Source organism: Amphiprion ocellaris, chromosome 16 (assembly GCF_022539595.1).
Source record: "Amphiprion ocellaris isolate individual 3 ecotype Okinawa chromosome 16, ASM2253959v1, whole genome shotgun sequence".
Lineage (NCBI taxonomy): Eukaryota > Metazoa > Chordata > Actinopteri > Pomacentridae > Amphiprion > Amphiprion ocellaris.
The window spans coordinates 24,157,801-24,184,938 of NC_072781.1; the positions used below are offsets into that span (position 1 = coordinate 24,157,801).

General features: G+C 38.7%; 1 long non-coding RNA gene across 1 annotated transcript; it reads left to right on the forward strand.

Moving 5' to 3' along the window:
- The first annotated feature begins 22,151 nt into the window (after positions 1–22,151).
- LOC129350781 (uncharacterized) lies at positions 22,152–24,368 on the forward strand. Its single transcript, XR_008604300.1, has 2 exons — positions 22,152–22,595; positions 23,965–24,368. It is a non-coding gene; the product is annotated as an uncharacterized LOC129350781 (long non-coding RNA).
- The last annotated feature ends 2,770 nt before the right edge of the window (positions 24,369–27,138 follow it).

A 27,138-nucleotide genomic window follows, 5' to 3' on the forward strand; every position in this document is an offset into this window, starting at 1 on the left:
GTCTCCGGGGCTTGGCGCACAACCCTGCAGCGAACACAGCGATCGATGCTACTCTGTCCTTTTAGCACAAACCAATAATCAGCCCCATTCATCATTAATTTAAGTGACTCTGTAGGCCCAGAATGACACATTGAGATCTGGTGCCTTTGCCTTTTTAGTGTGCAATTTTCTAGTCATGCGTAATTAGGAACCTCAGCAGACTGATTAGCCACAATGGACTTCTTGTCTTCATTCAAATTAAGCACCAATGTTCACCTTTCACACATTTCCAGCAGAGCTAAAATGTGGCTGCATATGGAGTGATATGTGTCACGTGTTAACCTGCAGGAATCAAGTATCTGTAGCTGACTTCCTGTGGTTTGTGCAGGTCTTCAAGGAGCAGTTATCACACACATCTAAAAATCTGGGTCTGACTGCAGCCTGATACCTAATCAATAGCACTATTTGCTGCAGCTAAATGTGGCATCAAAAGGTCAACTTACACAACTCCCTGGACTTTGATTATATTAGACTGACCCCCCACCACAAAACCCCATGGAAACACATTCACATAAGGCCAGACTAATCATCTAATGATCTTAAAAGGGACACACAGGTGCCCCCCCCCCCCCCCCCCCATTTCCAGAATCCTCAAAAATCTGTGGAAAGTGCAGACTTGTAAGAAAACTTCACTCATCAATCATTTAGTTCTGTTCTATGAGCTCACAATGCACACACGAACAGTGAAAAGGATTAATTGTGTCCATGTGCTGAAAACACCTGGTTAACATTGATTTTAAAACTAGAGGAAGGCTGACTGAGCTATACATACATTGCTTAGCTGTGCACATCACACCCTGCACTGAACAATACAGCCAAAGCATTTCAATCGATGTGTTAAAATATGAAAGATGCACAATGTCCTTTAAATCTCTTTAATAGACCACCAGGTCATTTAGTTAAATACTCTTTAAAGATTTTTAAACTTTAAATATTGTTTTTAAACCTTGATACAATCTTGAGTTTAGGGAACTTCATTTGTCAGGGAAACATCATATTAGATACACTACCAGTCAAAAGTTTAGACACATCCTCTCATTCGATGCTTTTTTATTTATTTGTATTATTTTCTACATTGTTGATCAATACTGAAGATTAACTTTTTTTGTCTACAACATAATTACTCCGCCAAGGAATGATGGAGTTATGTGACAATTGGCGTACGTTTGTCTGTGAATCTGTCTGTCTGTCTGTCTGTTAGCAACATTACTCAAAAATGGACAAACGGATTTGGATGAAATTTTCAGGGAAGGTCAGAAATGACACAAGGACCAAGTGATTAGATTTTGGCAGTGATGCGGCTTATAGTCTGGATCCACAGATTTGTTGAGAATTTCCCATTGCCAGATATAGCTGCCGGCACGGCGTCGCTGTAACCATGATGTGAACACTGTGTCAGTTACCCGCTGATGATCACATGATTGCCATCCTACTACAAAATTACTGTGATTTATCAGTTGGAAATCATATGAGGAACAAATGATAAAACTGTGGGGTGTTTCTGAGTCCCATCAATTCCTGCCGCCCGCTGCATATTTAGGTCACGCAATGTAGCAAACCCCAACCAGACACGTTAAGTTCAGCCGTCAGCCTTATTTTGAACACAAATTCACCTTTCTTTCCTTCACTCCTTTCTTCTGTACGTGATTCAAATGCATATTAAAAACTTGTGGGATTTTCTCAAATGTGAGATTAACAGTTAAGGATAATATTTCAGCTCTGAAAAGCATCTGGGAGGCTGTGGTTGCAGCTTCAGTGAAAGTTGATCATCAACAGATCAAGAATTTTTCTAATGAAGGGTGGCAGCATTGGCCAATAAATATTTGCAAAAGACCAAAAAATGCTATTTAATTGTCCTTTATTTGTTACACTTATTCTACACTTTGTGAAGTGGGTTAGAACAATATTTTTGTAATTTAGTTGCATAATAATTCTGCACTTTAAAGACTGTACACACTTACTTATTCCCCTGAGAAAGATAGAAAACATTTCCTTTGTTAAGGTTCAAGGTTCAATTACATATTGGATAAACAACAGTTTTATATTTGCTCAATAATAAAATGAACCATGAGTAAAACAATTTGCCTAGCAATTGTGAACACAGTGTAGTCAGAGTACGTTTTGAATGCTTACATCTTTCACCATTCTATTTCAATGTCTGACTGCTGTCTGTTGAAAGTCCTTAATCTGCACAATCATTCATGTACAAAGAAGAAGCAGTTTCATTTCACTGAAGTTCTTGAAACCACATCACACCCCCATCAGTTAGACGCAGCACAACAGTAAATTGGCCTGAAAGGTCTCCTCAGAAGCATTTATAGTTTGCATGTTTTGGGGAAGGAGTTTCTTATTTAGAAGCCTGTCAGCTTTCCCAAAAGCCTGCCTTTGTAACTTTTTACCTGCAGCTGTCCAATACAGCTTCTTTCAAGACAGAGAGGATAATATCGAGTTCTTTTGGAAGGTGTGCCTCACAGTGAAGAGCTGTTTCATGAATAACTCCTGCACTGTGGAGGTTATGACTCTGAGATAATATTAGTAGCTCAAAAAGGGGATAAAACAAGCATTGTAGTGACCATATTACTAAAATGATGCAGTAAAAAGATGATGCAGTAAAAAGCTCCAACCGACATAATTCAATATTCACTTTGAGACACAGCATGAAGATTCAGAATGATCAGGAGTTTCAAAAGGATCAAGAGTCAAAGATTACTCCAAAATTCATTCCTAAGTTCATTAATGTTAACTTAGAGCCAGAACTTGAAGGTCAAGCCTGCACAGAACTTACCCTCAGAGGTGAATCATCTTCCTGCTGTCTTCATCTCTGCCCAGTCTTTGATCTAGTTCCCTCTCGTGGAAGCCAGCTTGTCACACCTCAGTGACCATCACGTAAATGAGGATTTATTGCCTGCTGTATCTGTCCAGACCTCTGTATGAATGCTTTGTTTGGCAGGTGTTTTAAAGTGCCATTGCCAAGTTCAACCTTGTGCTTGGCTCAAAGAGTCAAAAGAACAGATCCAATTAGGGAAACTTTTCCTAAAATACTTTCCATGATTTTCTTTAGCTATGTGAAATTCTCGCTGCAGCAACACTGATTTCGATTACACCTGACATATGATGTTGTATGAACGCCTAAGAGCTACCTTTGTAATTCGAGGATGGAAATGTGAACATATGATCACTAGAGGATTAAATCTTACATCACTGTGGTATTTGCTTGTTGAACTACTGATTTCTCAACCTTGTTCTGTTGACAGACAACAAGGTTCCATCTCATCCCATCCCTCTATTACATGTGTACCAGGCTTCCACCGGGGCAGTGACCTGTGGAATTGGCTGGTGTAGCTGTTTCACCCAAGGCTTAATTGGATGGGAATCCAAGCCCAAGAGAGATATCATGAGAAGCACTAGCACCAGAAGGACACAACCGAAATAGACAAGCTAGTGGTTACTCTTTTGACACTCTATTCCAGAGTGGAAATGGCTGAAAATGGAAAAGGTCTTCGCATGGATATTTTTCCTGAGTAGCTGGCGATGCAATGACTGAGTGAAATTCCATGCTCTACCTATAAGAAGAACAAGCTCATGGTTATTTTTACTGATTTTTATTAAGTAATTGCTTACACAGATGTTTCCCAAAAGAACATACTTTAATTATTGGGATTGACCAATTATCAGTTGCACAATTATCAGATTTGATATTCAACAGTTGTCTGATTGTTGGGAGAAATACTGAAAAGTTCTCTTTTAATTACACATATGTAAAATATACACTACCAGTCAAAAGTTTGGACACATTTTCTCATTCAATTGAATGAGAGAGTATGTCCAAAGTTTTGACTAGTACTATAAATAAACAAAGACATTTTCACAAAAATTTGTGTTTGAGTCTATCTAAATTTTGGCACCAAGATTTTAATGTATATTAAATGGCGATATTGGTTAACAATATTACATTCCTATACAACTAATCTGCATTCTCTATTACATATTAAGGGAAATCTGTGTTTTCCCTGACTATGTTTTTTTTTTGTGAAGCACTTTTCTAACCATTGTGTCTTTGCCATTTATTGTACTGTTTTTCAGCTCTTACTATGTTACAGTCAAACAATGATACATTAAGGAATGAGATTTCTCACCCTGGTATTCCAGAAAATGGAAAAAAAAACATGGCGAAAGGATCACATTTGACTTGAAACTGTGAAATCTTCATAAAGCTAACCAAACAGAAAGCAAAAAAAATAATGTACACTACCCGTCAAAAATTGTAGAAGGCTCCAATTTTTCCATTTTTTAAAAAATTCAAGTAGTTCAAGTCCAATGAACAGCTTGAACAAAAAGGCCTTGCTCAGAAAATAGAAATGAGTTAACAACTTAACAACTGTTCTGCAGCAATGGAGGTTGATCAAGCCTTGAAAGTTGGTGCTACCAAATCCTACAGGTGTCACAACCTTTCTTGATTACTTCTAATCTCCTCCATCTGCATAAAAGTAGTGTTAGAACACACCATGGCACCATACCCTTGGGAGCATTATTTGAACAATATTGTACTGTAGAAAGTAGTGTGTTGCTATAAAAATGGCTAGGATAAGGCAATTAACATTAGAAGAGAGACAGACCATCATAACACTTAAAAATGCAGGTCTTTCCTACAGAGAAATTGTGAAAAAAGTAAAGGTGTTTGTGAGTACAGTTTTCTTCACCATCAGGCACTCACAAACTGGGGGAAACTCTGACAGGAAGAGGTCTTGAAGACCCAAAGCCACAACAGACTCATAAGACAAATTTCTGAGAGTCAACAGCTTGGTGATAGATGGCTCACAGGACAACAGCTTCAAGCACAGATTAATAGTGCTCGTAGTAGAAAGTCTCAGTTTCAACTGTGAAGACAAGACTTGGAGTTGCAGGTTCAGTTACAGCAAGAAAGCCATTGCTATGACATCAGAATAAGAAAAAGAGGCTTTCATGAGCCATGAAACACCACCAGTGGACTACTGAAGACTGGTAGAAGGTATTATGGACTGATGAATCAAAATTTGAAATCTGTAGCTCATCGTGCAGGATGTTTGTACACCATTGAATAGGAGAAAGGATGGTTCCTCAGTGTGTGACATCAACTGTCAAACATGGAGGAGGAAGTGTGATGGTCTGGGGCTGTTTTGCTGGATCCAGGGTCAATGACTTGTACAGAGTGAGAGGAACCCTGAACCAAAATGGCTACCACAGCATTCTGCAGCACCATGCAGTACCCTCTGGTATGTTTCTAGTTGGTCAGGGGTTCATCCTACAGCAAGATAATGACCCAACACATAAGTCTAAGCTATGCCAGAACTACCTTAGGAAAAAAAACAACAAGATGGTAAGCTTGAAAGCATGGAGTGTTCAGCACAGTCGCCAGACTTAAACCCCATGGAGCTGGTTTAGGATGAACTGGACAGACGAGTGAAAGCAAAGCAACCTACAAGTGCTACACATTTATGAGAATTTCTGCAACAGAGCTGGGAAGAACTTTCTGAAGAATATTTCATTTCCCTTGTGGAAAGAATGCCACAAGTGTGTTCAACTGTTACATCTGCCAAAGGTGACTTGTTTGATGAGTCAAAAGTTTAGAATACATTTTGGTTTCTAAAATGATTTTTTTTTAACTTAATTTTATGTATTTGTTCTGTGCTTTCATTTCAGGGTACAATGAGACATTAAATGCATAATTTCCAGTAGTGTAGTGTAAGTCTAAAAATAATGGTTCCACAAAAAGACATGAACCCCATTCTATCAGGTGAATGACCTCTATTGGACATCAGAATCTTGCAAATGTCTGTTAACATGATCATATCTTTCCACTTCAGCCAAACAGCGTTGTATTTGAATGAAATACTGCAACAGTAGAGATACTACATTCTAGACTAACTATTTCTATCACAGTTTTTTTTTATCACAATACAATTTATGTAGCCACATGTTGATTTATTTATCATTGTTGCTTCTTCTAGAATGCACAGATCTATGAAGTACCTGCCTTTTTCTCCTGTTCTGTATTCTGCAGCTCAAACACACCAGTTCACCTAAGACTCAGCTCAAACACTGTAAAACTACTCGGTGCTACAAGACAGCAAGTTATAGTATTGGAGTAATTCAGCTGTATATGTTTAACCTGGAATCTCATCCTGAAAGGGAATAATGATACAGTATGAAATCCCAGAAATCTGAATTTGTGTTTTTAAAACAGCTGCAGCCTCGAGGTGCAAATGCTTAGCAATGGCTTTAGCTACTCATGATGAGTCTTCCAGCACATGAAAAACACCACATGGATATGTAAATGAGGAAAAACTTGATTATTATCAGAAGGGTGCTTTAAAAATCTGCTTGTTATCCCTGTAAACTGAATATGTGCCATGAGCCAAGCTTGACAGGCCTAGAGGGGGACAGATTGGTTCTAAATACATGTTCAACCACTATATCGGAAAGAAGAAGGAGGAAAAAAAAACGCACATTTTAGATAAGTATCTCCTCTGAGACATTATAGTGTTGCACTTGGCTGTTCACATTAAAACTGACAAAACGCTCTGTAACAAAAGAGAAAAAAGAGCGAGAAATAGAAGTAAAAGCTTGTCTACTGCCTGCCAACTTCACTCAGCTGGGCAACGAGGTTGTGAAGTGGGTGTCAAAGTCTGATTGTTGATTTCAAGAAGTTACAGAGAATAGTCAACACTGAAATTGAAAGTTGTGGGCACCGGGGCAATTTCCTCAGTTTGTGCAGTTACAACAGAGCATAAATTCAGCTTAACAGTCATTTTTAGGCCATATGGGTTCTGTAAAACATCTTGAGACAATCTGAATTCTAATTGGCGCAATATGAATGAAATTGAATTGAATTTAAAGTAGTCTCGTCTCAAAAACAATTTCTCATATAATATCAAATAATACAAACAAATTTTCACAATGTGTTTCAAGAGCCCCCAGATGCTCATGAAGTATCTGATCTGGTGGTTGTTGACCATAGAGTGAACTTTTAACTAACAGGTGGTTCTGGTGGTTGTTGACCATAGAGTGAACTTTTAACAGATGGTAGTAAGTACTGAAGATGTGTTTTCAGGCTCCAGAAATCCTATGCTGTGTTGACTTTGGGGTCCACTGTTAACCTATAGCTGATTTCTGACCCTCAGGAATGCACAGAAGGGGAGTCTTGTCTGAGGAGTTGTCACTCTTTAGTGGGGTTGTAAACCAGATGCTGTAATTTTATACGTTGCTAGAAGGTATAAAAACTGACCGTTGGTCTTTGTTCGAGGAGGATCATTGGGCCACATCCTTCCAGACAGCTCCTGTCTGTATGATACTGTTCTTTCTTTTAATAAAGTTCTTATTAAGAAAGTCAGTGTCAACGGGCGTTTCTTCTCCACCTGCACATCACGGACATCAGAGAAACAACGACACTCACCAAATTACTTTCTTTCTCTCTCTCTCTCTCCCTTTTGTAAGTTTTATTTGGTCTTGTCAACACGAGACACAACATTTCACTCTTAATTTACAAGTTGGATTATGAGTTACTACTGTTTCCCTAATGGACAGGAGAAAAATTGTACTCACAGGTCTGGTTTATTTCACTTCCCACGCTCCAGATTACCTGCAGTTTGCACAAATACCCTCAAGCTCTGAAGCTTTTGAGCTGGTGTGCATGAGGGTGCAGATGCAGTAACATCATGTGACTTACTTAGGTGAGTTAGTACATGTGGGCTACACACAGAGAAATAGAGAAAACCATTTGGAGACTTAATGTTGAATAGTATTCCTATAGCTTTCTAAATCCACTGTCAGACTGTCGCACTCATGTACATAGACTTATTATGAATTCTGAAAATTCCCTTCACTCAGATGACCCACAGCTGTTGTGCAAAGTTCAGCACAAGCCACACCATAAACTGTGCGGACGACACAACAGTGGTGGGTCTCATTCGAAGTGAGGAGGAGGAGGACTACAGAGAGTAGGTGAAGTCCTTTGTGGAATGATGCAACGGGAACAATTTAATCCAGAATGTAAAGAAAAAAAACAAAGAACTGGTAACTGACTTCAGGAAGAAACAGCCAGTGCACATCCCAATTTACTTCATGGACACTGCAGTAGAAATAGTGCAGCACACCAAATTCCTGGGGGTGCATGTGGTCTCTGCACACCTCCTCTATTGCCAGAAAGGCTCATCAGCACCTGACCTTCCTGCGAAGGCTAAAGAGAGCCCATCTGAGCACATCATTCCTCACCACTTTCTACAGAGGAACCATAGAGAGTGTGCTAACCAGCAGCATCTCTCTGTGGTATGAAAGCAGCAGTGCCTCTTACTGGAAGGCACTGAAGAGAGTGGTGAGGGCTGCTGGGACGATCATCAGGGTTTCGTTGCGACCTGTACGGGACTTGGCAGAACAGCGTTGCCTGTCAAGGGCATTGAGGACCACCAAGGGCCCCATTCACCCTGCCCGTGGACTGTTTTCCCTCCTACCTTCAAGTAGGAGGTAGCACAGCCTAAGATGTAAAACTGTTACCTTCAGAACATTTTCTTTCCCACTATCTGTCTTTTAAACAGAGGACTGTAAATATCAACTGTTTTTCACTTGTTTATTATCATTCACTGCACTACTGCACCAGCATTTATTTCTAACTTATTTTATTTTATCTCAGGTGTTTTTCTTTAAATTATGTGTGTGTGTTTTTTTATTGCTGACCCTGCATCGTCATTTCGTTCTGCAGTACATCTCTGATGTAATTTGCCTGAATGACAATCAAGTAATCTGAATCTGAATCTGAATCTTAAACTGAAATATTAGACACACACAGACATTCCTACAAAAACTATTGCTTTTAAGAAATGAGCATTCAGGGAGCGTAGATGTTGTATCTACAGTTCACTCACAGACCTATCTGGTTATCAGAAGTCAAATAAAAAAGAGAAAGGGATTTTGTGTACTGCGATTTCAAAGCATAGGGTTGTATGCAGTAACTATCAAACAAACAAGCCTCTGCTCAGACTAAAATTCCAATATCATCCACATCAAACATTTGAGATGATATACCCATTTTGAAAATTGAGGCAGTGGAGGAAAGACTGGGCCTCAGATGTTGGGAGTTGAGATTGTTTTTCTATAATAAAGGTGCTAAATGGAACCATACATGGCTCTTCAATTTGTCCCTGTAGAAAGAAAATCCCTTTTTGCTTCATGGCAGAACTTTTCATAAAGGTTCCATCTGAAACTCTTTTAGAGGGTTCTAATTTCACCAGTCACAACATTAAAACCGCTGACAGGAGAAATGAATAACACTGACCATCTTGTTAGAATACAATGTTCTGCTGAGAAACTTTATGTCCTGGCATTCATGTGGCTTATACTTCCCTCATGGAAACCACTCGTGTACAGACATCAAACCAACATGACGGCTTGCTTGGAAACGTTCCCCCTTTTTACAAAACAGTTCAGGAAAATGTGTTTTAGAAAACATTTGAGCGCAGATATAAGAGATACGCTGCACAGTAGCTGAATTCCCCCTTATTTTCATTTAACAACAGCTACTTTTGAGGTTTAACGAAATTTTTGTGAGATATCAGACTTCTCCACTGCTCAACGCTCCTCATTTGCATTAAGTAGCTGAGACTTTAACTTTATGCAGATAAGGAGCAGGCAACAACACAATGAACAGTCACTTGAAACGTGTCATTAGCGATTCCACAGAGAACCTCTCTATAGTGCACTGGGTAGAACCTTTTTCTGGAGATTCTGTCCAGAACCTATGCAGGTTGGTGTAAAAATCATTGAGCAATGTTAGATAGAGAAAGATAGAGAACTGTTGCACAATTGAGAGTGTAACAGCAGAGGGTGTGTATACTTGTGTAAACTGCATGTTTCTATTTATCTCATTTATTTGAATAAAGGTATTTATTGTTTTGCCTAGTTAGATTGCTTTGTTACTGTGCTGTATTATGTGCAGATTGATGAGGGAAAAAAAACAAAGTTTGCATGTTGCAGCTGATCAGTGTATATGCACTATACTGTTCGCTAGTCTTTATGGCAGCATTGCATTGGGCAACATATACTGCAAATTAACAATAAATAAAATAGGAAATAAAAAATGCAAAAAAACTATTTAAAATTAAAAATTAGATCTTGCTGACGGGCTGCACAGTGGCGTAGTGGTTAGCACTTTCGCCTTGCAGCAAGAAGATCCCTGGTTTGCATCCCGGCTTTCCCGGGATCTTTCTGCATGGAGTTTGCATGTTCTCCCTGTGCATGCGTGGGTTTTCTCCGGGTACTCCAGCTTCCTCCCACAGTCCAAAAATATGCTGAGGTTAATTGATTACTCTAAATTGTCCGTAGGTGTGAATGTGAGAGTGCTTGTTTGTCTTTGTATGTAGCCCTGCGACAGACTGGCGACCTGTCTAGGGTGTCCCCTGCCTTCACCTGAGTCAGCTGGGATAGACTCCAGCCCCCCCCGCAACCCTAGTGAGGATTAAGCGGTGTATAGATAATGGATGGATGGATCTTGCTGACAATTGCCCTTCAGCTCATCCCTTGTCTCTGTGGTCTCTAACCTAAAGCCTACAACACCTACACATACTATCTCACTTTTGAGGGAGCTACCAGGTAACAGTGGCAATACAGTTAACTTTTATATGACATGAAGTGATGGCAAAATTATCAACTAAGGCAGAACACAAGTAAAGTTGAATAGATTATGCAGACTCTACATACTTCGATATTAAAAAATATAATTTGAAATGTGGAAACATTTCAGTATTTGAGGGTTATATGCAGCCTTCAATGATCCCAAAATAGCTTTTTCTTTCAAAAAGGGTTCTTTGGCAGATAAGGGTTCCTAATGGAACTTGTATATTATCTCAAAACAGTGTGGTTGTGTGACTTTATCTATATTCTGAGACTAAACATTACATTTTCTTGTTGGATTTAGTAACATACAGTTTCACAAAGCCAAATACTAATACGGAAGATCATTTGCATCCATTTGCAAGCATATTCCCAAAACACAGTGATATTTGTGACTGCTTGTGCTTATGCATCAAATGAGAGATTTTAATAGTTTGAAAGCCTTGGCCCAACTAGTCGCTCTGTCTTGACATGTTGTTGCCATGCATCAGCAGATTATGCTTTTGTCATTAAGGCGAATAGAATTGATGTAGTGAGGTCAAGGTTCAAGTGTTCACAAAGGAACATTATCATATGAAAGCACAGAATGTGAGGAAGATCCAGGCAAAGGGTCTGACCGGGATTGTGCATCACATGCAGATGTGTGACAAATTAAAGGATAAAACTAAATCCATGACCTCAGTGAGGGGATCCAGTAGCTTGTTTCTTCCAGAATGACACTGTCCCAATCTAAAAGGTGCAAGGGGTCACTGAAAGTTGGTAAAACATACTATAAGTCTTATCCTATAGTCTTCACAGTAACAAGTTTTCAATCTAACTGAGCACCTATGGGAGAATTTGGACAATGTATTCGACAGTGCTCTCTACAACAGTCATTATATCATTAAATAAGGGAATATGTTTTGGAAGAAAGGTGTTCATCATTACAATTAAATTCCAGAGACTTGAAGAAACAGTGGAAAGGCACATTGAGGTTGTTCTGGTGGTTTTACTAAGATATTTTATGTTTTTTTGTTTGTTTGTTTGTTTGTTTTTTATCTTTATATGGACTGGGAGCAATAAGATGCATCACATAGAGCCATAAACAAAAATTTCCAAACACTGGTAAAGACCATGTATATCATGGCAGTCTAGAGTTTCCAATGACTCCTATTATCTTTAATTGTCTCTGGTGGAATCATTGAAACACATGCTTCTATATCACAAAAACACAATCGTGTGTTTTGTTTCTTTCATAGATTTATTAATCAATTAACTTTTAATTTATTAATCAAATTTTCTTAGTGGCCTCTTAAGTTCCCATGACTGATTACAATTAACTTCTTGCAGTGGACTCCTCTGAGCCTTTTAAATAAGAACCCTTTGATAGACTCATTAGTCTCAGTCAGAAAATCTACAATGGAGAAGTCTGACAAACTCAGCACAGATCTGAAAAAGCAAATTACTGACTTGAACAAGTCAAGAAAGTCACAGTTGTTTGTTAGTATAACAAATGACACGTTTGGAGGAGAAAATGTGAGGTGTTAAATCCCAAGGACAAAAAAAACCTATCATCAAGCATAGTGGTGATAGTATTATGATCTGGGGCTGTTTTGCTGCCACTGGAGCTGGAGCTTTACACAAAGTAAATGAAATAATGAAAAAGTAGGAAGATTATCTCCACATTCTTCTGGAAAAACTAAAATCATCAGCCAGAAAGTTGGGTCTTGGATGCTGTTGGATCTTCCAACAAGACAAAGACGTAAAGGAATGTCTAAATCAAGATAAAATTAAGGTTTTAGATTGGTCTCCCAAAAGTGCAGACTTAACCTCAATCAAGAACCCGTGTACTGTGCTAAAGGAAAGAAGAAAAAAATGGGTTTGTGTTAGAAAGCCAACAGATTTAGTTAAACTGCACCAACTCTATGAAGAGGAATGGTTAAACGTACAACCAGATACTTGCCAGAAGCTTGTGGATGACTACCAAAATTGCTTAGTTGAGGTAGAAATGGCTGAGTGAATGTAAAGTTTAGTTCACAACTATTTATGTGTGTCAGTCAAAGTCTGATATCCACAGCATTACTAGAGCTGTGTTCTAGTCCATAAACGAGTACAAACAGATGAAACATAGTTGCAGAGACATATTCCTCATTATCACATGTACAACTTTTTATTTTGAGTTGATCTCATATACATGCACTGTAAGACTGAACAGTTTAAGCTTGCTAAAAAAAAATAGAGTTGTAATCACTCAAAAAAAAATAAAAAAGTTAATTCACCTCTATATTTCTGGGTTATATGTACTCGTTTTAAATTTTAAGTTTACAGTACTTTAGCGTTTTAATTCATTTTTGTTAGTTTTCTCACTTTTCACAATAAATCCCATATGTGACGTCACGGACGTAAGTACGTGCTTCTCCTTGACCGAGCAGGAGAAATCCGCCATGTTTTCTCAGCTCGCTTCGGAGGAGGAAAGATCGCCACTCCTGGGCTAACTGGTGTCGTTACTACATTAAAATCGAAGAAGGACATTTATTTCAGCAAGGAAATTCATTGTGGGACTGCGTGGGACGAGTTTTTGAAGTGAAAGCATAGGCTAAAGCGGTGAATCTCGCTGTGGCGTGAGACTTTCCGAATCTGCTCAGACTGCGTCCACCTTGACGGCACTGACCGCCATTGATTTTTGCATTGGCTGTGCTAATCTGGTGAGTACACGCTGATCATTTACTGTTATAGTTCACTGCAGTGCTACATGTATATATGCATCAAACGTATTTAATGATAAGTGGTAGTGAACTATTACCTTAAACTATGAATGTGTTTTGTATTTAAGAAGTCAGTGTGATTGTACTAAAGGTACACTTTTTTTTTTTTTTTTTTTTAAAATAAGAGCGGTTAATTTTTCGACTGAGGCTGAATGTTCTTTAATACTTTGATGATTTCCGGGTCTCGCTTACAGGGAATATCTCGGTAGTTCCGTCTGCATACACACACCGGAGCATCCATAGCATATTAGCGCGGGACGCACCGGACCGGAGCATATTTCCGTTAGCGCGCGCGCACACTGACACCAGCAACGTAACTTACAGAAGTACGGAAGCACGGCGGCGGCTCCTCAACACTCATACTTACGCAGCTTATTAAACTGCGGTTAAAACTGCTTTCTCGCGGCGACTGAACTACACACGTTAGCTGCGGTATGTTGAACACACGCTCTCTGGCTTTCACAAACGGCCGCCTGTACTTAGAGCATTCAGGTGAGTTTTGCTCACATTCATATAAAACTGCACACACGGCACACCACTTCTCATTGCTCGGATTAAAGTGTATCCACGCAGCTGAGTCTTCAGCAGTTTTGTCATCTGTTTACCTGGTGCTGTTGATATGCCTGCATTTGTATATGTAAAGTATGCTGCTGACAAACAATTGATTTTGTTCAGCATCTAAAATAGAACTATAAAAACTAACTTATCTTTTCAATTCTCTCTCCAGGCTAAAATTGAGATTGCTGGCTGCTGTACAGTCGTCTAACTCTGGTATGTTGAAGGTCAACAATCAACTTTAATACACACTTATTGCTCAACACATGAAAAAAATCTAATGGCTTGGAAATGCAAAATCTGTGCTGCTGTCTTTGATAAGAGGACATGTGTTTGAACACTATCGTTTGCGTCATAGTAATGTTTCCTCTGTCAGCCCATTGCCATGTCTCTATGATGACTGTCTGCACCTTTCAGTCAGTAAATGCTTTGAAAATTCACTTAATGGGGCTACATACTCAGACTATTGTGCAAAGTGGAAATCACATGGAATGTGTATCATCTGTCCAGTGTGTGGATTCAAGCAGCCTTTTAATGAGAAAACTGTAATCAGTCATTTAAGAACACATTTGAAGCAGCATGAGATGGTGGATTGTCCGTTCAAAAATTGTCACTACCGTACAAATGTGTATTCCTCTTTTAATGCCCACAAAAGTAGGAATCATCCAGATGGCGATGTCTCAGATTTCAAGAATGAGATAGTCTTGACAGAAACTGCACACATTGACAGCTCAATGCAGAGTCAAATTGAATCGGACGATGCTGGCCCCTCTCAGAATTTCCCTGAATTGGATACTCCTGTCTGTAATCCTCATGAATGTAGTTATGACATTGTTGAATTGCAGGCTCAGTTGAGAATGAACTTGGCTTCTTTGTTCTTGAAAATGCACAGTGTTCTTCATGTATCAGAGATAGCAATACAAGACATAGTTGACAGTTTGGTACATATATTCTCATTGTCTAAACCTCTTGTAAGAGACTCAGTCATCATGGTACTGCAAGAGCATGATCAGTCTGTCAGTGATGTTCTTCTTAATGAATTAGTGGAAGCCATCGTGAAAAGTAATGTCTTGGTCAGTGCAACTGCAGAAGGTGCAGAGCTGTCCACCACTAAGCGGAGGAAAACGTTTATTAGGAGCAACTACCCTCTGGTAATGCCAGTGCAATATACTGTAAATATCAGTGGACACACAGCAGTCTACGTTCCAATTCTACAGATGCTTCAAGCAATGTTTAAAGAAACTGATCTTCTTGATAAAATTCAAGAAGATGGTTGATGATGCACAAAATTTCAAGAATATCTTGAAAACTCTGGCTACCAGACATCAGCACATGATGGCGTATTACTTCAATGCCCCCTCATTTTCCAAACCTCACACACAAGCCGCAAATGTCACCTCTGTCCAAGTTGCTACTCTGCCTCAAGTGGCGCAAGACTTCATAGAGACCAAGACTGATAGCCAAACCATATACAGTACATCAAAGGTCTCTATGAATGGCACAGAGTATGCAAATGGTATGTTTGTTTCTGCAGGCCAGAGAGGAGGAGGATAACTCTGTTTACTTTGTTTGCAGGAACTACGAGTGCTGGTGTAGTGAGCATCTGAGATCATTCGAGCTGACATCATCAGACACTTGCTCTGTGCATCCGCTGACCGAACTAAATGACACAGTAAGTCTCGCGGCATACTCCATTGATGGACGTTTACTGTTAACACAGAAAAGATTTATTATGGTCAGAGACGTGGAGGACTAAAATGCATTTAGAAATTGGGACTCATACTACAGTAAGATCCAGCCAGAGCTTCATATGATAATCTTCTGAAGAAGAAATCACAATGTACAATCTGAATCACAGTTTTTCTCACCTCACTTTCTTGAAACACTGTTCAGAAAATTTAAATTCACACAAGTTAACAACAAATTAATGCATTCTCTCTTTTCTTTTTAAAAATAGGAGATGGCGGCACAAAATTTCCTACTACATGTCCATGTCTCCACAGACCTTGTGAGGAAGACAACGTTATCCTCACGTCCAGAATCTGTGGATGATTTAAAAATAATGATAAAAGAGAAATTTAAGCTTGACTTTGACTTCAGCCTGTCATACGAAGATCCAGACTTTGACGGACAACTATGTTCACTAGTAGATATTGAGGAACTTCCACAGAAGGCTGTAGTAAAAGCTATAAGATTTGAGAGTGATGACAGCTCAGTAGCATCAGATGACACAATAATACTGCCCCATGCCATGACTCCAGAAAGAGCTGAGAGATGGCCTCAGGTTTTTCCAGTGCCCACGTTTTCCTATGAGGTAGAATTCATACTCAGTGAAGGGAATACTACATATGTGAGAACAGGGAAAACGCTCAAGGGCCAAAGCATGACATCCTTGAGACTCTCGCTGCCAAAATGCGTAGCTATAAAACATACCCCAGTGATAGGGAAGTTTCAGTGGTAGCAGAAGCTCTTGTAACTAAGCATCCTTGTCAAAAAGAACCAGGATCTCAGACAGGGTGGTACGGTTGGAAATGGAATGGAATAGTCTGAAGTTTAAAATGGGGAACTACCGCACTAAGTTAAGTCGGGCTGGATTTCAGGAGGTAGCTGTAAATTCGGGGAAGAGAAGTAGAAACAACCCAGAGAAACAATCTCCTCACAGTAACATCAAAAGACCCAGAAGGCAGAAGTGAACTTCCTCCCCAATTACCCAAGGGGTGAAGATGCTGCAAGCCTTGAGCAACTGAGACTGCAAATTGTGGATGAAGTGAAGGTGAGTGACAAAAATCTTGTCCATATTACAAAGTTAATGCAGACCACCTTTGCCCTGCGGCGCAAAGAGGTTGTCAATGATGACCTACCTGTTGCTGAGATCCTGGAACGGTGGCCTGCCCTCAAAATAGAGTCACAGGTGAATAGATTTTCCTTTGTACACCTGTTTTAGCACATGTACTATGTCCTTTATGTATCTGTCAGTGATAACTGGGTCAGATTTACTCAGATTTAGATGTGGAAACTGCATATTATCAATCAAATCATAGTTCAAAACGTTAAGCTGTTTTTTTACAGGGCCACAGACAGCCGATAAACACATACTTAAACACAGACTTAAGCACTGATTTATATCTCTGCAGATCTGTGCTGAGTTTCACAGAATTACAAACATGAACCTGAAGAACCACTTCTATGCTGTGTTGGATCGACATTCTCCCCATCTTCAGAACTTGTTCAGGAAGAAAGCTGCTCGCACTGGGAGAAAGTTGTGGGTCAGCTCTTTGGGATTTATGACCTCCAGGTCAGTGGGTTACACTTCCTGATGCCTGAGAAAGATACTGCAGTGGATTTGAGATAGTTTATATTTGATCTGTGTCTGTAAAGGTATGATATGACAATACATAGTATTGTGTGTCTGTGAATTTACAATACGTTCTCACATTTAAGGAACATGTTGACGTCCATGTAAGACGAGCTGCTGTCCTCCGTGCTCTCCCTGCCTATCTACATGAAGATGACTCTGGCTTTCTAAAGATGTGGCACGTAAGTGAGCTTGTTGTTTAGAATGTATGACAGTACCGGTGTAAAAAGTGTAATCTGCCTTGTTGTCATCAGAAATTGATTTTGTTGTCCAAGAATGCTGCAAGAAAATCTTACCTTCAACAAGCTGTTTGAAATCATGGTTAGAAAGGATGAATTTATCCTAAATAGAAGGTGCAACATATGTAGCTGCAAATATCTGAGCTGTTTTACTGCAATGTAAAATAACCAATAACATCAGCCAATGTCCCCGCAATGGCTGATGCATATGTCATGCTGTTTGCACTGATTTAAGCCCTGCATCTAAGTTACCCAAAAGAGTTGTCCAACACATTTGACTTTATCCAGAAAGTCTTGATTGGTCTGGAGGATGGGAAGTTGAGGCCCAGAGTGCTGAGTCTTAAAAATGACCTTTTAGCCATGGAGTAAACTCTGTGTTAGAGTTTCAATGTCCACTTCTGTTTCTTTTGGGACACAGCCTAGAAAGGATTTTTACACATGTTACAGGTGTGTAAGTATTGTTGTTCATGTTGTTCAGCTTAAAATATAACTTGTGGATTTTTGAACTTCGGCTGTACAAACAAAAATCAGATTGATCAGTGCTGTATTCAGTGAGTTATTTAAGTCAGTTTGGCCTCAAACTGAAAATAGGTTTGTAAAGCGTTGTGCGGGCATCTGTTATCTGTCAAAAGTATGCAAATAAAAGTGGTTGTCATGGAAATAAAAAAGTTAGAAATTGTTTCCATAATGATGTCAGATACTTATGACAAACTGAACTGGTTAGCAGCAAAACAAGTGTCCTGCACAGTGCTGTACACACTTGTGTTCGGTTTCAGGCAAAAATGAAAGTCACTGCATATAGCACCAATCAAGATAATCATGACTCTGGTTCCTTTCATTTAGTGACATTACCGGTCCACCGGAGACACAGCCCAGGTTCAAAAAATTCTAAAAAGAATGTGGTAATGGTAAATCACTGAATGAGATTGTTTATGGCAATAGTGAATTTTAGTGCTCTAAACCTATAGGCCTTGCACTGTTGTGGGAAGATTATTCCTGTGTTACTGTTCGAAGTCAAGTTAGTGGATACTCAGATATTTTGGCATAACGCTTACACTGAGGTAGATGTCTGATATCTTTGACCAAAATGATGTCTGGCAGTATTGGATTTTTGGTATTTGTTATGCACAATGCCAAGACTGTTATGATATAGATTAATTTTACAATGAAAAGCTTTTGTGTAATGTAACAGGGTTTTATGCATATTGCCCTCTTTTAGAAGTTCCATGTCTTTGGTGATTTTTTTACAGCCTTTCAACTGTTTTTGAAGAGTTAATTGGATTTCCATTTCCAAACAATTTTATGGCTGATGTTTGCCTCATGTTTTAGTTACTTAATAAAGAAGTAACTTGCAGTTAAATTGTCTGTCTTAACCTTTTTTTATTTAATTTCAGAATGTGTTAAGTTAGAAACTTTGAGTTAGAGTTACTGAATAAATTTTATGTAATCGGTTTCAAAAAAAAATTTAAGTGCACAATCGTGTAATTTTTAGTTGTTATTATATAAAGGTTTTAATTATAGCTGAGTTTATATAACTTGGTTGAATTTAAAAATTTTAAGTTAACATAAAGTAAACACTTTGTTAGTAAGATATTAAATACTTCATGCTAGGGTAATAAAATTTTTAAGTTATCAATGCTTATTTTAATTAGTAGAGTGAACCCCAAATACCTAGTACATATGACTTAATCAACAATGTTTCTCTAACTTATAAAATTAAGTAAGTTTGACTTAAAATGAGCTATTTCAGGCTACTTAATAAAGAATGTTCCCTAAACTTAAAATATGAGGTAGACTTACTTAAAAATTTCGATTTAATCAGTTTCAAAAACTTTCTTGAGTCACAATAACTCATCGGGTTTTACAGTGTGGTTTGTAAATAGGTTTCTCACAAGTACACCAAATGTACATTAATTCATGGCTTAAAAAGTCCTCATCCAGCTTTTTTCTGTTTGAAGGATCTTTGCCAACAACAAGCATGCCCAACTGTTTCAGGGAGTTGCATTGCCTTGTTAATGAAGGTGAATGTTTGTTTAGTCTTCTGGGAGAACCAATGTGCTTGGGGTCAGAAAGTCTGAAAGCATTGCACAGCAGACCAATGCACTGTTAGCTTTGGTCTTCTGAAGAGATTTGTTAAGAATAAAGCTAGCATTTTGCTTTAATCTACCTGCCATAAACAAAAGAACACATCAAGAACAGTGACAGCTGCTGCCAAAAATTGCAATTTTTATTGTACCTTCAGGTCAGATTTGCACAATAAAATCAACTTTATTGTTTTACAAAACAATGGGACTTTGCCTTTGAGAGCAAATGGAGGTTTTCAGGCAATATCACACAGGAAAACAAGTGAAAAAAGTAACAAACCTGTTTTCAATTGGTCTTTCAACCAAGTAATGCTGGTGAGTCTGGCTGGGGACACATACCTTCTCTTGGTAACAGAATGTACTGTAGCTTGTAGGTCATGTGTTTTAAGTTTTGAGAATCAGCGGAATGACCAGATGGTATCAACAACCATATTACAGTTCTCATTCATTCATGGACTTTATACAAAATATTACTATTAATCACTTGGAAACATTACAGTCGTGAAATGTTCAACACGTTCAGTTTTTTTTTTTTTTTTAAAAAAAGGTGCAGATACATGAGGCAGATTAATCCCATGTGACAGATACGATGTTCCCTCATCGTTGGCATGTGGCTGTCAAACAGGGGTCACATTAGTTCCTTCTTTGTGAAATCACAATCAGGCAGATCAATAGTTTTCAACAGCCACAGTGGACTCGGGGAGATGACCTCTGCCATTCTCCCGGCAGCCCCACGCTTTTCCAAGAATGCAGGCCTAAACCGAGTTTTGAGTAATGACTTTGTGAAAGGTTTTAAGCAGATTACTCTCAAGGCTGCACTGAATGGTACGCTCTAAAAGCAGCAGACCGTCTCCAGGGCTATTATATTTGTACTACTGCCAATGCACAAGTAATTACAGACAAATCTCCAAAGCGATCCCTTAGGGGTTACCTGCTGTCTTTAGACATAAATGTAATTAAGAGCACAAAGTGGCACCATTTGATAAAGGGCTGTTACACAAGACACATCCCCATGTGAAGCTTTGAACCTTTCTAAATATGTATTTGCCTTGTGATATGTTGAAAGCAACAATAAAAATCAACAAGAGGCCTGCAATGAAAGGCAGAGCCACTCTGAGAAATTATCTGAGTAATTACAGGTCAGAATAATAATGTAAGATAGCCCTGATTAAAACACACTTACCTTTTCCAAGTAGTTAATTTTGGCAAAACACCTGGAAAACATAATCAAACTCGTCAACATTTTTTATATGAAACATTTATAACAACAGTGTTTGAAACAACAGTGCACTCCAGTAAAGTAAAAAGACTGCTGTTATCAATTTACCCAGTGAGTTCAAATGTTACAGTATTTAAACTCATGCTACAGTATGTTTTATTATATGAAGTTATCCGAGCAATTTTAATATCACAGTTAAAACCCCACAATATTGTATAAAGTACATATTTGCCTATCTAAAATAAATATTATGGTTACGACCCTGCAAGCTAAAACTGTCCTTAGAGGTCAGCTGTTGTGTTATTAACCTACCACAAACACAACTATTTCAGCAAGCATTACAACAGTTGTCGAGAGCTGGTTCAAGTTGGAAACGGGAACAGGAGTACGTCTGAGTAATTGTATTCCCCTACATGGAGACAAATAGGAAATAGACAGACTTTAAAATGATCTTGTTTAGATGCCTCAATCCAAATCATAACATTTTTTGTATTAAATCTCTCAAATCCAAGAACATTTCAAACCAGGAAACTTGCAGTGAGCTTGAAAAGATGCCAGAAATAGCTTCTCTGTTCAAGATTTATGCATCTCCTGTCCTGCCCTTCTATTTTAAAACATGAGAATTTTTACCAAAACAAAATCATATCTGACAGACTGTAGCAATACATAAAAAACACAGTAACCGAAAGATTGATAATGTATGATAAAACAGTGACATGAGTAATGTGTTTTTTATCATGACCTTATAGATCATGCAACCTGAAAGACTCCGCAGAAATTTATTCTTGCTGTCATCACCTAAGAAAACGTGTCCGTGTGCATGTGCTTGCTGCTATGTATATCTTTGCGCATTTACCTTATCATCACAACCGTAGCTGACATGGAGGACACAGAGGTCACATTTTCTGTATGTTTTGTAGAAATTAATGACTTTTAGTAACATTTAAAGAGTTTATACTGCAGACATGCTTGTTTTAGGTTTTTCATAGGTTTTTCATTTTAGAACACTTTGATGATCTGGCCAGATTTAAATGAGAGGATTAATACTATTTTTATGTCTGCACAGTAAATATGAAGCCACCAGCTTAGCCCCATGAATTACCTAGGCACTCTGCATGCTCCAGGACTCGGTCACACAGGCTTCACAGAGTGAAACCTATGGAAGAAATTATATATTCACATCATATGGTTTGAGGTGAGAAGCTTGTGGAATCGGGTCACAAGATTTCCAGACTTCATAGGGATACTGCTAAGCTAAACTTAACCCTTTTAAAACCACAGAGATCACTGGTGACACCACAGCACATGCGTATTTCAAATTACTGTAACTCCTCGCTACTTCGTGCAATTTTAATCATTCAAACTGCCCCTGAAAGCTGTGAAACGGGGCTTTCTGGTGCTATTACATGCATTACGGTAATGACTGAGTGCCGTGTGGGGAGAGGGAGGAAATGAGGAAATGAGTATTATAGTGCTAAAAGGGTTAACACAAAAACAAGGATAAAATCCTCCCCTCACAAGCTCTATAATTAGCATGTTTCACATTTTATGAGAGATGAACAAACCAGACATATAAATAATGAGCTTTACAAGTGTCCATGAGCAGATTTTTTGGTAGTTTGAGGTTGGCTCTTTACCCTGCTTGCCAGACTTGGTGCTAAGCTAAGCTAACCAGCTGCTGGGGTCTGTACTACGAATGCAGGATGATGGGCTAGCAAGGTATGTTGAGCCTTAAGTCAAATTTTTCATGATCACAAAGGCAGCTCTGTTTTAACCTGGACAGATCACCATGGTAACTGATGTTGCATGGCTAAACTGTAAGAGATAAGATAAGTCCTTTATAGCTATATATTATATAGCTATAAATATACAGATATTTTGGGGGGGGGGGGTTGTAAGAACAAATGAAAGCTGCTACCGACCTCTCGCTTTTATGGAGTATTTTTCATGGGGGTTTTTTGGCTCTTTAACCCAATAGGAAAGCTGTATATGACCTTTTCATTTTGGACTGTTAACATTCAAATTACGATGGACTTGTTTCCTTGTTTATGTGAATTACAACATCATTAGCTGCAACATCTGCCTGTCTGTAAAACTGGTAGCTCAACGACAGCATCCTGAGGGCAATTAAGTGACAAATATTGTGCAAGAACAGCACTATTACAACCCTGTGAATTTCCACTTCTTATAATGTTTACTGCCAATTATCACACATAAAACAAGAACTAATATTCTGTACTATTACTTCTGTACTACCCAATACACAGTGAATTAATATTATCTGAAAGTCGGGTTATTGTTGTTTATCAGCACAATACAAAAAGATTCATGTTAGACATATTCCAGTTAAGACTAGAATATCATGATTTATGTAAATTTACCTCAATAATATGAATGTTCAGGTTAAGATTGTACAGCGATATTTATTATGTAAGTTTAACTGATTAAAGTTTATGACTCTGCACTACAATATTATTTATTATTTGGATTTACATCATTATTATAATATTTAGGGGTCAGACTCTACAGCATTGAGATTAAGAAATCAAATATTCTATAAAATGTAAATACGCTGAACTCATATGGATATATTTAAATGAGACACTACAATATTATTTGACACAAATCTGTCTAAATCAAAATTTTAATCATTTTTACTCCAAACATTTACTGGACTGATTTGAATATTAAAATCATTCCTTTCTAATCCTCTGCTTTACGTTCAAACCTGAGGCCTGAAATAGAAACACACAAGGATCTGTTTGAAGGAACTTCTGCAGAGTCCTGGTTCCAGAACATGATGATAGAATTATAGACAAACTTTAACAAAAGCTGCCTGAGAGTTTATAGGTTTTTATGTTAGATTTCTTCAGTAATTTAATGATAGTTATCAGCAAAAATCAGGTGTTCATTTGATGAAATTCATTTCCTAAAACATCCAGAATTGGAGCTCATATCTTTGGCAGCTGTAAAGTTTCTGCTCCTTCAAAGTTCACAACACAATGAATTAATTCCTAAAACACTCTCAATGCTGGAGAGCGTTTGTGATGCTGAAGCAGTGACCAGTTTTTCTCTTTCTTCTCTGGAGATGCACAATGAGGGACGTCTGCAGAGACTGAGAAAGAGTCTCACCGCATCCTGACATGAGGAAAGAGACTTTATTGAAGACTACAATGAGAAAAACTATCCAGACAGCAGACGGCTGCATTCAAGGTGAGCTCTGAACATTTGATCTGGAACAGGAATTCAATAACGGCAGCATGAGCTTCATTTCAGTCTGTAGCTGCTGAATTCATGGATGAATCATCTGGCACTAGAGAGGAAGATCATCAAACATCCACGTCAGCTGATGGAGGTCCAAGAGTCTCACCGAACAAACAACCTACAGAGTGAAGACCTCAAATCTGATTGGACGGCCTCCTATTCAGCCACGTGTGAACAAATGCCTCTAAGCTGATTTGTTTTCTAAAATAAATCTAGTTTGAGTCCTAATCTATGCCTGTGTTTGCTTCTTTACACCGCTGTTAACAGTTTAGGCTGTTAGATTGTTCCAGATAAGACGAGTACAAGATTCTTCAGAGCCGTTCTACCACGAGCCTGACAGGAAGAACTCCAACAGCTACTGAATGTTCCTGTGGTCCCCTCAAGGCTACAGGAGGAGCCCTACGAGGACGAGCCGGTCCACCTGATGGAGGCCAGTTGCTGCGGTTCAAAGCCAACACCGACTACGTGGACTTCTACTGGACCACATGAAGGCCTTCAAACCGGACCAACAAGTTCACCGACTCCCCGACTCGTGGGTCTGAGGATGCTGCCGAGCCTCGGCCCAGCCGGCCTCCTGTCTGTGGGTGTTTGAGTGCTGAGAGGTTTGTGGATGCATGTGAACGTTCTGTGTTGAAACAGCAGCTTTGGACTCAGTAACGCTGGGAAAAACCAAGAGCTCCTTTATTTGTGACTTCCACTAATAAAACTGATGAAAATAAGTTTGCCAGGGTTCTGAGTGATAACAGATTATTAAATAATGAAAATAATTGTTAAAATATTCCTTTAAACAATCCTTTTAGGTCTACATTTCCTTTACACTGACTTCTTGGTATATGCACAAGTATTTTGGGTGGAATATACCATTAAGCCCAATGTTCAAGGGTTCTTCTGGGAATATACCATTAAACCAACCTTTTAGGTAAATGTTCCAAGATGTTGGGTAGAATATACCATCAGATAAACCTTTTAGGTCTACATTGGAAGATTTTAGAGTAGAATATTACTCCAAACCATCCTTTAGCTCTGCATTTAAGGGGGAATACTCCTTTACACCAAGATTTTTTGGTCTACATTGAAGGATTTTAGGTGGAATATTCCTTTGAACGAACTTTTTAAGTTTATGTTCAAGGATGTTAGGTGGAATATACCATCAGACCAACCTTCAAGGTCTACAGTAGTGAATTTTAGGTAGAATATACCATTAAACTCACCTTTTAGGTCTACATTGGAGGATTTTAGGTGGAATGTTCTTCCAAACCGTCTTTTAGTCAACATTTAAGGATGTTTAGGATGGTATATTCTTCCAAACCAACTTCTCAGGTCTACATTTCAGGTGGAATATTCCTCCATACTAACTTTTTTGGTCTACGTTGAAGGATTTTTTTTAAACCGCCCTTTCGGGTCTGTATTTGGGGTTTTAGGTGGAATATTCCTTTTAACCAGCCCCTCAGGTCTCTTTGAGGATTTTGGATGGAATACTCGGTTAAACCAACATTCTAGGTGCATGTCCAAGGATTTTTGGTGGAATGTTCCTTTAAGGTGGATGTTTGAGGACCTTGTAGGTGGAATACTTCCTGAAACCAACCTTTTAGGTCAACATTCAAAGATTTAAGGTGGAATATTCCTTTAAACCAACCTAAATTTCTTGTTTTGATCATTATCAAGTGAGAAACCTCAATCCAGACTTCTCATAATGATGTTTGAGATTTATGCTGCTGTTATTTGTTTAGTCCAGACTAAATGACAGAAATCCACAACTGTAATTTTATTTCAGGACTCGGTTATTAAATGTCAAAACAATCCATGTGACTAAAAAGTCAACAGCTTTACAAACTCTAAGATTAAACTCTCCACAAGGATCCAAAATAAGTTGGACTTCTACATGAGAGCTTGAATTATTCTTCATCTACTTCCTGAAAAGTTTGGTCAATAAAAAAGACAAAAACTAATATTTTCAGCTGAACTAAAGACAGACTTTGTGATTTTTCTGCTCACATGTTGTGTTGTTGTAAACTTCCTCTTTCAAATAAATATCCTCCTAACCCCCTGGAAACCAGTGTTTGTCCTGTTTTTGTGTTGCTCCTCGGCGACCCTAGACAGCCGGGTCCTAATGTTTTTTGAGCAACACACCATACTATGACGTTTTTACAATGAGGGTTGAAACCTATGAAACCAGTTTGACATGTTCAGGCGTTCTTTGTGTGAAAACTCAGAGATTTCAGGTATCAGAAGGTGGTTTTCAACTTTCTTTGTTAACTTTCTGCCTCAACTTGAAACTAAATTTCCTTCACTAACCCAGCCCTCTGGACTTCCAGTAAGCTGTGTTCCTATTGGCTGTCTAGGTGGCTGCTAGGTGTTATCAGGAACACCTGAGCAGCTCAGTGTCTTCCTGCTTTATTTAGCTTCAGTCAAACATTTCCTCTGCTTCTCTTCACCATGAACCGGGTTTGGCTTCATTGCTTTAGTTTGTTCTTTAGGCGTTGGCTTGCAGCTTCCAGCAGTAAAATCATCTTTAATGTGTTTCTTGGAGTGTTTTAGGGCTTTGTACTGGATAGTTGTCTTGGTAAATGAGGTTCTTTAGCCACAGTTAGCACATGGTGCTAATGTGTGCAGTGATTAGTGGATTTGCTGCAGCTGAGTTGTGTCTTTATCTTGGCTGTAGTGAGTCTTTAGAGGTTTTTGGTCAGACACATTCTGTATTCTTGTTTGTGAACCAGTGTTGGTTGTCCAGAAGGTAAGAGTTCCTGTCCTGATTCTCTGTTCTCAGAGGTTCTCTGGTAGGCTGCAGGAGACTTTAGCGTTTGGGTTGTGCTAGTTTGGTTTTTGTACAGTTTCATTTTGACGACTATCTTGAGGCTCCTCCATGTGGTTTAGTGAGGTTTTCTGGAACAGTTCTACAAAGCAACCTGCAGCAGAAGAGACTTTGAGAGTTTTTAGGAAGTTCTGGAGACCAGACTTTAGAGCAGCAGAAACATTTGTCAGCAGTTTGAGCAGGAGA